Raw genomic sequence first — 12,348 nt, forward strand, 5'->3', positions numbered from 1 at the left:
AGGGGCCTTTTATGTAAAAACATTGCCCGTGATAGGTTCGTTCCTAGTGCCTTTCTGAGTTATCTGATACATGTTGTGACCCCTGCCTGTTTTGAAGATTCAGGTTAAATTAATGTACGTAACTATAAACTTAAAGGTGGCACCTCACATTTGTCACTAGTTACTGTTCCTTTAAGATGATACCCATATTAGCCGTGGTAGTATACCAAAAAAAACAAAAGATTGGTTCTCACTGCAGGGATATCACCCTGCACTCATATGTGAAAAAAAGGCCTAGTAGGGCAGGCAGAGTAGGGCACACACAGACCAACATGACCACTTCACTGTACTGTACTACGAAGTTACACAATACCTGTGCTGCTTTTGCAGTCGGCACTGACCGTAAGGTGTGATCAATGCAGTGTCTTAGGTGTGGACAATACAGATACAGGGGGATCACAGATGTGAAAAATACATGAGATAACGGCTAGGATCACATGAGGACAGTAACCTCCTCCCTCTTCTGCATTCAAAAATATTGAATTGGAAGCGACACAAACAAACTCTGCAGTTTTTAGCGAAGAACCGTGAATCTCTGCATTTTGCCTTGAAATCTGCCAAAGTCATTTTGCGTCTGCGGTAGGGCTGAAATCTGCCACCATATTTTCAGCTATCCCCATGTTGCCCAAATCTACAAGTGTGAACAATCCAGGGCATTTAAAGCCTGAATCTGAGATGTGAACAATGCAAGGGTCAGTTGTTCTCAAATCTGATACTATTTAAAGATTACACAATTGTAAGACATCGAAACAGCCACAATGTGGAGGGCCACACAAGGGGTGCCGCCAGTTGGACAGAACTGGTTTACCTGATACCCTGGGCCGGTGCTCCTGTTTACTGAAACCTGCACTAGCTTTGGCCTTTTGTATGATTATCATAGTAAAAATGTTTTTTCCATTTTACAGCAGCCCTGGACCAATGTATGCACAGTATAGAGCATAAAACTCTTTTCACTCTACTGTGTGTACCAGAGCCGGGCCAACCCAGATAGGTGCCCTAGGCAACCTGTCCAGAGGGTTACAATTGGACGGCACAAATGCAGTCACCGGGAATCCTGTTCCCCACCTGTCTCATGAATCCAGTACTCCCTGCGGTACCCCCTTACTTTTCCAACCAGGCCTTTAACTACTGGCAGACCTCATGCCCGAAGCACATGGGAAAGAAGAAAAAGGCATTTAAAAACTACAAATCTGTAGGGACAGAAGCTGCATTTAATGAATATAAACACTGTAATAAATGTTGTAAATCAGCAATCTGGAAGGCTAAGAAAAGAAATGAAGAGTTAATTGCGGTGGAGGTGAAAACTAACCCTAAAAAGTTTTTAAAATATATTAATAGTAAAAAGATGCAGGTTGAGAGTGTTGCTCCATTAAATAACGTTACCAGTATGGTTGTAACAGATACAGAAAAGGCAAATGTGTTAAATCAGTTCTTTTCTTCAGTGTATACAATAGAGGAAAAAAAACAAAACATCAAAGGTAGAAGGCGCACACTCCCTAATGAAAAATCAAAAACTACAAAAAGTAAGTATATGCGAGGTGCTAATCCTACAGGAGACTAACCATCTGTAGTTTCCAGAAAATCATGCATGAAAACAAAAAAATGAGGAAAGCACACTCTGTAAATAAATAAAACGAATTTTATTACATGCTAGTTAACCCACATGGCAACAGCATGTCGCCCTACACAATAGAGGAGTCTGGGTTTACACGCTCACTTAATAACTGCACGAATGGTTCAGCTCAATCTAGTCAGTGGCTGACTCAGGATATGATTCAAAAAGCTTTAATACAAATTAATGTAAACAAGGCTCCAGGGCCTGATGGCATACACCCCCGGGTTCTAAGAGAGCTTAGTTCAGTTTTAGATCAGCCCTTATTTCTGATTTTCTCAGATTCACTGTCATCTGGTATGGTGCCTATGGATTGGAGAAAAGCTGATGTTATTCCAATATTTATAAAGGGATTACGATCTCAGCCTGGCAATTAAAGGCCAGTAAGCTTGACATCTGTGGTGGGCAAATTATTTGAAGGTTTGTTAAGGGATCACATTCAAAATTTTGTCCTAATGAATGGCATTATGAGCAACAATCAGCTTGGCTTTATGAAGGATAGGTCATGTCAGATGAATTTGATTGCATTTTATGATGTGGTAAGTAAGATTCTGGACAGTGGGGGGGGCAGTAGATGTGATCTATTTGGATTTTGCCAAAGCGTTTGATACTGTGAACCTCAAACGACTGCTTTCTAAACAAAGGTCTGTTGGGCTTAATGAAGTCGTTTGCACGTGGATAGGAAACTGGCTACAGGATCGGGTACAGAGGGTGGTTGTTAATGGGACATTCTCTACTTGGAGTAAGGTTCTTAGTGGGGTCCCCCAGGGCTCAGTATTGGGTCCACTTTTATTTAACTTGTTCATTAATGACTTAGGGGAGGGTGTTGTAAGTAATGTATTAGTGTTTGCAGATGACACAAAATTATCCAGCCCAATTAATTTCATCCAGGATGTGGCATCCTTGCAACATGATCTTGACAAACTGGCAATCTGGGCAGCTAAGTGGCAAATGAGATTCAATGTTGATAAATGTAAAGTCATGCACCTGGATGTAAAAATATCCTAGCCACTTATACCCTTAATGGGACTGCACTAGGCAAATCCATTATGGAAAAGGACCTTGGAGTCCTTGTAGATGATAAACTTGGCTGTAGCAAGCTATGCCAGTCAGCAGCATCAATGGCAAATAAGGTCTTGAGCTGTATTAAAAGGGGCATAGAGTCACGGGAGGAGGGGGTCATTCTTCCACTGTATAGAGCACTTGTAAAGCCCCATCTAGAATATGCCGTACAGTTTTGGTCTCCATCACTTAAACAGGACACTATTGTATTAGAGAGGGTACAGAGAAGGGCAACTAAGCTGGTAAAAGGTATTGAAAATCTTAGCTATGAGGAAAGACTGGCCAAATTGGGGATGTTCACGCTGGAGAAGAGGCGCTTAAGGGGTGATATGATGACTATGTATAAATATATAAGGGGATCATATAATAATCTCTCTAATGCTTTATTTACCAGTAGGACTTTCCATCTGACACGAGGTCACCCATTCCGATTAGAAGAAAAGAGGTTCCGCCTAAATATTCGGAAGGGGTTTTTTACAGTGAGAGCTGTGAAGATGTGGAATTATCTCCCTGAATCAGTTGTACAGGCTGATACATTAGATAGCTTTAAGAAGGGGTTGGATAGCTTTTTAGCAAGTAAGGGAATACAGGGTTATGGGAAATAGCTCATAGTCCAAGTTGATCCAGGGACTAGTCCGATTGCCATTTTTGGAGTCAGGAAGGAATTTTTCCCCTTCTAAGGCAAATTGGAGAGGCTTCAGATGGGTTTTTTTTTTTGCCTTCCTCTGGATCAACTGGAAGATAGGTAGTTAATAAAAAAAAAAAAAAAAAAGGTTGAACTCGATGGACATGTGTCTTTTTTCAACCTTACTTACTATGTTACTATGTTACATCATACCCTGTTCTGACCTAAACCCTTTCTCTGGGGTCCCTATCTTGTGGAATATCCACTGTGGTACTATCGTCACTACCCCCCTCGATAGGGCATTAGGCGGCCCATGCTTGCTGTCCTAACTCAGACACCTAGTGCCTGCTTTACTTTCCCTTACCTACTCTCAGTCTGCTCTATTTCCTCCTTTCAGGTCTCTTTTTCTCTTTCTCCCATCAAAGACATAAAAACCAGGGTGTGGCCCCTTTTTATACCTCTAAAACCCACCTTCTGGTGGTAGGGGAGTGTATTGCATTTTTTCTTCTAATATCCTCTTGCACCATATAGTGTCATTACACTACTACATTACACTGTAAGATTTAATTTTTTTCTGAGAAATACACTCACACATTAATTAACTGAATTTTGCACATCACTCAGTAACATTAACTTGTTCACCCCCTTACATACTTCTGCCTTTGTATGAATAAAAATATAAAATAGCCTCTGTGAAAACGTATATGGAATCTACAACAAAATGATATATCAGTTTCATCAAACAGAACACTTCATAAATACAATCAGTTAAAATGAATATTGTTCCTAAAATAATTAAGTAACTTTGAATAATCCCTCTATCAGCATGCATTCAAGCAATTTTCTCTCTTTATGCATAATTCTGGAGAAGAAAGCCACAAAGTATATTACTATGCTGTGCAGAAAGTCTTTAGGCTGGAGGTTATGGTATCATATAATAAAAAAAAAAACAAATCCCAGGTCAAAGAAGGGCCTAGTTCTAACCTCAGACAGGTCCATATCTGAGAAGGCAGTGTAGGCTCATAAAATAAACGGAGACAGAAAAAAAGGTGAAGACACAACCACATCTGAATCAGGTTCCACCCATAGTGGTGCATAACATTGCACTATATGGCATTGCACCCTTGACTTATAAATACATTTGGCTTTATCTATATATACAGGTATATGGAGGTTGTGTTGTCCGAATCATATTGTTTAACATTTATTTCATGTTTCATTTAATTATCTCTATATCACACATCTCCCAGTAATAATGGAATAAACAAGAGAAAGTTGCTTTGTGTGTGATAGAAGTAATGGAGACAGCTCATCAATGATAGGTTTCGTGTGTACCAAGGGATATAATATAAAATGATAACTGAACCCCTGTCTCAATAAAGGCAGGAGGCAGCTAAGGCAGGTGTGCAGGAGGGGGGTTAATGGTGGTCTAGTAGGATAAATATAAGCCCACACTCATATAATGTCAGGACCCTGATGCCAGCGGTCAAAGGGGTATTATTTAGTGAAATATGAGACAGGATTGCAATACACACAGTCTATGTTTATGACCCCTGTCTATGTTTGGCAGAGCTAGACCACAATGCCCCTGGTGTAGAAAAGTCTTTGCCATTTTTGGAAAATATTTTATTGTACTTCTTTTTTCTTACTGTAGGGGGCAGATATATCAAGGGTCGAACTGAAAATTAGAATTTTTAATTCGAATTTTTGAGGTTTTAAGGCCAAAACGGTCAAATTCGACTACGGAATTGTTTTTTTAAAAATGAGATTTTCGAGATTTATCATACTCTGGCCCTTTAACGGTCAAATTTGACTATTCGCCTAAAACCTGCCGAATTGCTGTTTTAGTCAATGTGAGACGTCCTGGGATGAATTGGGAGTTGTTTGCACCCTTCCTGACATTCGAGTTTTTTTTAAATCAAGTTTTTACAACTCGAATCAAGTTTTTAAAACTCGAATCAAGTTTTTAAAACTCGAATCAAGTTTTTAAAACTCAAATCGAATTTGATTCTAATTTGATATGAGTTTTCGGGGTGATCATACTCACCCGAGTTTCAGAAATTAGATTTTTTAAATAAATTTCAATTGGTCGAATTTTGAGTTCATGAGAGTTTATGGGAGTTTTTAAAAACTCCCATATGCAGAGGATTGTGATAATGGTTACAGACAACCCAAAGATCCCCTCCAAAGGGGCAGCTGGGAAATTGACAATATGTCTAGCCCCATGTCAGATTCCAAAATTGAATATAAAAAAATGTGTTTGCTCTTTTGAGAAATGGAATTTCAGTGCAGAATTCTGCTGGAGCAGCACTATTAACTGATTCATTTTGGAAAACATTTTTTCCCCATGACAGTATCCCTTTACAGGCATATCTCATCTTCATATGTCATCTAGCATTTTTTCTAAAGCTGGACATCGCCTGTGAGATCCACTCATTTAGTGAGGTCTCCAAATTGAGCCACCCACACACTGAGCTACATCAGACTGATCTGATAATACAGCCGGTCTAGAGTTTGTTCTTTTATTACAGCAACTTATAAGATGGATTCAAAATAAAAGGTTAAATGTTTCTGGAAAAATACTTATTTCAGTCACTAGATGGCATTGTTGGAAGGGAATTACTATAGTGTTCTGTCAAGGCTATGTTACCTAGATTCAGTCATGGGAAAGGGTTGCTGTGGGAAGGTAAAATAAGAAGGGGATGATTTACTCCAGGCTTCTTCAGCACATGTTCTAAGATAAGGAATGACAGACCTAGACCTAAGAACATAATTATCTTTATTAGTTTGGGCAGCTAGTGACAGGACAGGTTCTGTGGGTTTTGCTGCAGTTGGTGGGCTGGGAAAGCAATCAGCCTATATTGAAACAGTGGCCCCTAGCATATAATGGCAAAGATATTTTACTATATAATGGTGACCCTAAGCATATAATGTAAATAGGAAAGATTGTTATCATAAAAAATATAAAATTTAAGTTGTTGCGAGAATACTCAGGGGGGGGCCTGATCCTCGCTGAGTCTGTGGATATGCTCAGACTGTACAGCACAGACAGGGCCGCCATCAGGGGGGGGGAAGGGGGTACAAGTGTCCCAGGCCTGGGCCTGAAGAGGGGCCCGGCAGTGCTGCCTTTTCAAAAGAGCTGGCCCCCCTTGACATCGCTGAAGCCGTGTGGCCATTTCCGAAGTCTCGAACAGTCGAAATGCAGAAGTGCAGAAAAGCCGAACAGCCGAAGTCCCAAAGCGGCAAAAAGACCCGAAGCCATGAAAATAGCCGAAGCCGAACTCCCGAAGTGGCAGAAAACCCAAAATCAACAGTCAAATCAGCCAAAATCAACACTGCATTCCTTTCCTTCTATTGTGTAGAAATGGGCTTCTCTATCAGACTTCCTGCCTTCAGCTTAAACCTCCTTGCCCTGGGCATGAGCATGCTCAGTTTACTGCTCTTCCTCCCCCCTCCATTCTCTGCTGTAATCTGGGCCCAGAGCTATAAGTGAGCAGGGAGAGACTCAGGCAGGAAGTGATGTCACACCAAACTAATACTGCAGCTGCTATCCTAAACAAACAGAGGGCTTCTAGAGCTTTTTACCCAGGTATGGTAACACATGCTACAGAATAAATATAGCATTCTATCTTGCACTATTGCAGGTAATCTATAGGCAATAAAATGCCTCTGTAGCTTTCCTTCTCCTTTAAAGGAGAGATTTTTTGTCAAAAATAAGAATGTGCCAGTGTATTATACTCATTTAGATATAGAAGAATTGTGCTTAAAAAAGTAGTGTTTCAGGCTGATATATTGAATATTTCTGCAAAAACCCGAATAATAACCCTCCCTTCCCTTCCACTTCCTGCTCCCTGAATTCCCAAGCTGTGCGGGGGAGCTGGCGGCACTCAGCTCACTGAACTGTAGGATAGGAACCAATCGGCAGCTAGCAGGACCTGATAGGGAACTGAAGCCTGTCTGTGCTTGTGTGACGGCAGGGCTGTGATTGGCTGTCCCCTCCTACTGTACTTCTGGCAGGGACTGTTAGGACACGCCCACCCCTCATTTGAAACACAGACAGGGACCAGAGAACATCTATCTGGAGCTCCAATAAAGGGGCTATTTTTAAAGATAATGTTAATTTTTAGCACATGTAAAAGCAACACCATATATTACTTATAATTGCCTACAAAATTAGGGTTTTTTTATTAATCCTATATGTCTCCTTTAAAGGTTTGCAATGCGCAATTAAGATTCACAATGTAAGATTCACAATGTAATAAAAGCCCAATGAAGAATATTACATTACGACATGCAAAGTTTTATTCTTATTTGTGAGCAAATTTGTTCTCTTTGCAAATTTTATTAAATATCCCCCTATATCTATAAGTGGCCCTGGATATTAGTGCCAAGAAAGGGTTACATGTGTTTGAAGCATTTTTGGTCAAATCAGTATTTTATACTAAACTAATACATTCAAGTGCATACACAGCCCCCTTGTGTTTTTCCATTTTCCTGCACATCTGCCTAGAGCCTGATTTCCCCAGTTCTCCTATACATCAGGCCATCCATTTGAATATGCATCAATTCTCCACATTTTTGTTTTGTGCAGCCTGTTTTATTTATGACACATACCCAGCAGCACTCAATTATAGACAAGTTGCTACAACTATACTTGCGCTTTTTGTAGCTTCGAATGCACGCTGCTTTCCCACTGCCAAAGGAATCAGTCATTCATAGAACAATTCACGCTGCAGCACTCCGAAATGGTGAAAATCTAAATTTATTTGTGCCAACGGTTAGGCAACATTTTGGGCTCCTTCCCTTTCTCAAACCTCTTACCCAGCAACAAATACTTTTGTTCATGTTTAGAAATGTAAGACTTGTTACAAGTTTGCAGTAATGTAGCACATAAGCTACCATAGATCATTTTGAGCAGAGCATAAATCACTACATTGATTTTTCCAGAGCATGGGAGTGCCACGTGTAGTATAATAAGCCACGCTATTATTATCTGGTTTAATGCAGTCTGTAAGTACAAGGTGCACTGCTGTCAGGTTACAAAACTCAGGGGTGTTCTTCAAATAAACCAAAGGAGGTGTAGCTGTGTGATGACTTTGCACATTGTACCCCAGTATTAAATGACACCTATACACCTTAGTTTATCTTGGTATGATGTTACTTTTAATAATAAAACATGATAACAATTAACCAACATATCGGCTAATTACTTCCAGTATATTTACCCTTAGCAACCAATTAGATCTTTGCTTTGCTTTTTAATTTTGTACTAGACTGATCAAACTACTATATTAAAAAGCTACTGTTATCTGAAATAGAGAAGTCAAGCACCTATCTTTATAAATTAGCTCCTTTCTAGTTCTCTTTCAGTCTCTGAACACAAACTATATGATTCATTGTGTTTCAGCTTCTTTCAAAACACTTTCATTGCCCTTTGCCCAATGCACTGCTGAAATACAGTAAGTTCCCACATTCTATTTCTGTGTCTTTCCATCTGCTCTTCTTGTACCTTCGCAAAGATCAGTCTCAGTTACATCATGTGTGCTGGGAGAAAACATTTTCTTCTAAGGTGTAACTTAGGGCGGTGTGTGACTGCAGCACACGATTGGATAAAAGAACGGAGACATTTTTAGCCGCCTACTTAAACCAGCTTACAGAAATCTCTTACAACTTACACCTTTACTGCTTCCACAAAAATAAAACATATTGAACAGTTAAACAAAGGGCACGATTCAATCTCAAACCCCTTTTTTCACAAAAGCTGTTTACTATTATTTTTTTGGCATTCTGCCATACCATTTTGTATAGGTATCTATTTCTCCTAGAGGAGCTAATTGCCTATTAACAGCAAGATGGCTTAAGACAAATGAAAGGTGGTATACATAACCAATACTGTTTAGAAGGACAATGCAGTCTGTGTTTTAATAATATACTTTTTCTTTAAGGAGACAGTGATGTTTGGCAGAAAATATGTGTATTATGTGTGCAGAATATATTTTCCATTTTGGCTGATGTTTAGGCTGACTGGGCATTAAATTATGACAGCAAAAAGTTTTGATTTTGAGGTGTTCTTGTGTAACAGGGAATGGACATAGATATAATGATCGCACCATCTAGATCAGTGCTGTCCAAATTCTGTGGTACCTAGGGCTGGAATTTTTCTGGCCTACATGGTGGAGGGCCGATAATGGAAGCCATTGTTAGACACTCCCTGTTTTTAAACCACACCCACTTTAAACCACACCCATGTTACCACAAGACCATATCCACATTAATTGTGGTAGCACACCAAAAAACCAAATGGTTTCTGCTCACTGCAGGGAAATCACTCATCACTCATATGTGAAAAAAGTTGTCATATTAAGACATACCCTTAAATCCATAAGCCTCATCCTCCCCTGTGGATAACACAGCACCCCCCAGTACCTTAGGGGCCCCTAACAATATTTTTCAGATGCTAGCAAACCCCCAGAAAAAAATACCAGACTTGTGTTCCACAGGCAGAGCAGGGCACACACAGGCAGAGTATGGCACAAACAGGGAACATAGGGAAGGCAGAGTATGGCACACACAGGGAGCATAGAAAAGGCATAACAGAGAAGGAGACAGGGAAACCTATCAGGACCACTATGAAGGTGGCCATAGATGTAGAGATCCGCTCGTTTGGCAATGTCACCAAACGAGCGGGTCGCTCCCCTATATGCCCACATTGAATTTAATTTCAGTACTGATACCTTTTAAATCTTACACATAATAAGCAGACACAGCAGGCAGACTTTCATGTGGGGGGGCCACACAAGAGGGGGGGGGGTCGCGGGCTGCCAGTTGGTGTCCCGATCTATATAACTATACTAGACTTTCAGTATAACAGTACTAGAACCATATTTTGCTCACCTAACAAAATTTATTCATGTGGGGAACAGCTGTAACAGTTAGCATTTACACGAAACAGCACTGTAATGTATATGATTTATTGTAAAATGCCTCTAGCTTATTTTGTACAAGATAAAGACTTATTGCTACAACATAATTTCTGGGAAATAGGAATACATGAACTATGGGTGGTCCCATTACAATGTTGCAACATTTACAACGTATATTACTTTGGCATTTTGTTTTTATTGAGAGATGTCACAACAAAATTCTGCAATAATAGCACATAATAGGTAAAAAAAAATAGGGAAAGCATGCAAATCCATTTTCATGGCACAATTAAGCGAAACTAGTTTTTCTGCAGTTGAAAAAAGGCTATTTTAACACACCGGTGGCTCAGGACAAAGTTTAAGGTTAAAGGTATAATAAACAGGTAATATTTATGTTTGTAAATATTACCGCAATGCCATGCCCAGGTCCTAAAACCACTTAGCTTTTTTAAAGCTCTGCATTTTTCTTCAATTTTTTAGAGCAAAACTGATGGGAAAAAAAGTAGAACACTGGGGCTCATTTTTCAACACTGGGCAAATAGTAACCTATAGCAAACAATCACTGAGTGGCTTTCTTCAGCCAGCTGCAGGTAGAACAATGAATGCAACAATTTGATTGGTTGCCATGATTTGCTGCCCATGGGCAAATTTGTTCAGCATTGATAAATGACCACTATCTCATGAAATAAAACCACTTTTTATTAGACCATTAATAACAAGTGGCTGCTGTGTAATCAAGGCCCAAAACGTTTCGGTAACACCCCTTAATCATGGGCTAGAGTATTTTGGGCATTTCATTTTTGTAGAGTAAATCACTTTAATAAAATCCCTTTGTAACCTATTGGAATTTTGTCTTACCCACTCTATCCCACTAACTCCCCTAGAACTAAACCCCAGTCAATTGCTATAGAATTGTCATTATACGACTTGACCTGAGAGCTATTTATTTCCAAATGATACGTCAGGGAATGTGTATTTATACTTTTCTTGCTTTAACAGACCATTTTGAAAGCTAGCAGTGTTTGAAATGTGAGATAAGGTGTCATGTGGAAAAAGAAAAAGTGAAGGAAAAGGTGCCAATAGGCTGCAAATGAGATCTTTCTTTTCCAGTACTTTAGTATTAAAAAATGTCCCTTTGATAAATACTTGGGAGCAGTGGCGGAACTACCGGGGGAGCAGGGGGTGCGATTGAACCAGGGCCTGCACCCCTCAGGGCCCCTGGGAACTCATGTACCACTGAATCGCGTATAGAGGGGGGTGGGGGGCCTGGCTGCGCGTCCCACACCCAGGCCCGCCCCCCGCTAGTTATGTTACTGTATATACAGCATGTGTGTTTGTATATATGTGTGTATGTGTACACATATATTTATATATACTACACAAACACTATGAATATCTTGTAAATTATATCCTTATAAACGGTGAGTTCTGATGTCATCAGTTATAAACGGTGAGTTCTGATGTAATTTCTGTCACATGACTCACTGAAACTTGTGCATTATAATAAATAAAGTACCCCCAGTTGCAAAATATGAGGATATTATAAGTTACCTCGGAGTTCCATGACCTGTATAAAAGCACTCGTCCTTCGGCCTCGTGTTTTTATATGGTAATGAAACTCCTCGGTGACTTATAATATCCTTATATTTTACAATAGGGGGTACTTTATTCACTGTATATTCAGCAGTCTATAACTATGTTTTACTAAATGTTGTAAATAAAATTTGCTAGCAAAATCATTAAAAGAAAATAAAGGTTACACCTGTCTGTGAAAGACCTACTTAGCCCTGCTGTCCAGGAATTATTGAAAAAACGTCATCCTATTTGAGCAGATTATTTTGCTATTTATAGCTCTCGCTATACCATCGGTCTGCAGCAGCACCCTAACCACCCTGCCACTCACTTCTAATGTATGTATTAGGCATGCAATGAATCTATCATTAATGTATTCAGAGGAATACTGAATCATCCATACAAGATTCATCTGCATTACCAATAGGGATGTAGCGAACTGTTCGCCGGCGAACTTGTTCGCGCGAACTTCGACCGTTCGCGTCCGCCGAATGTTCGCGAACGTCGCACGACGT

This window comes from Xenopus laevis, chromosome 3S, assembly GCF_017654675.1.
Source record: "Xenopus laevis strain J_2021 chromosome 3S, Xenopus_laevis_v10.1, whole genome shotgun sequence".
Lineage (NCBI taxonomy): Eukaryota > Metazoa > Chordata > Amphibia > Anura > Pipidae > Xenopus > Xenopus laevis.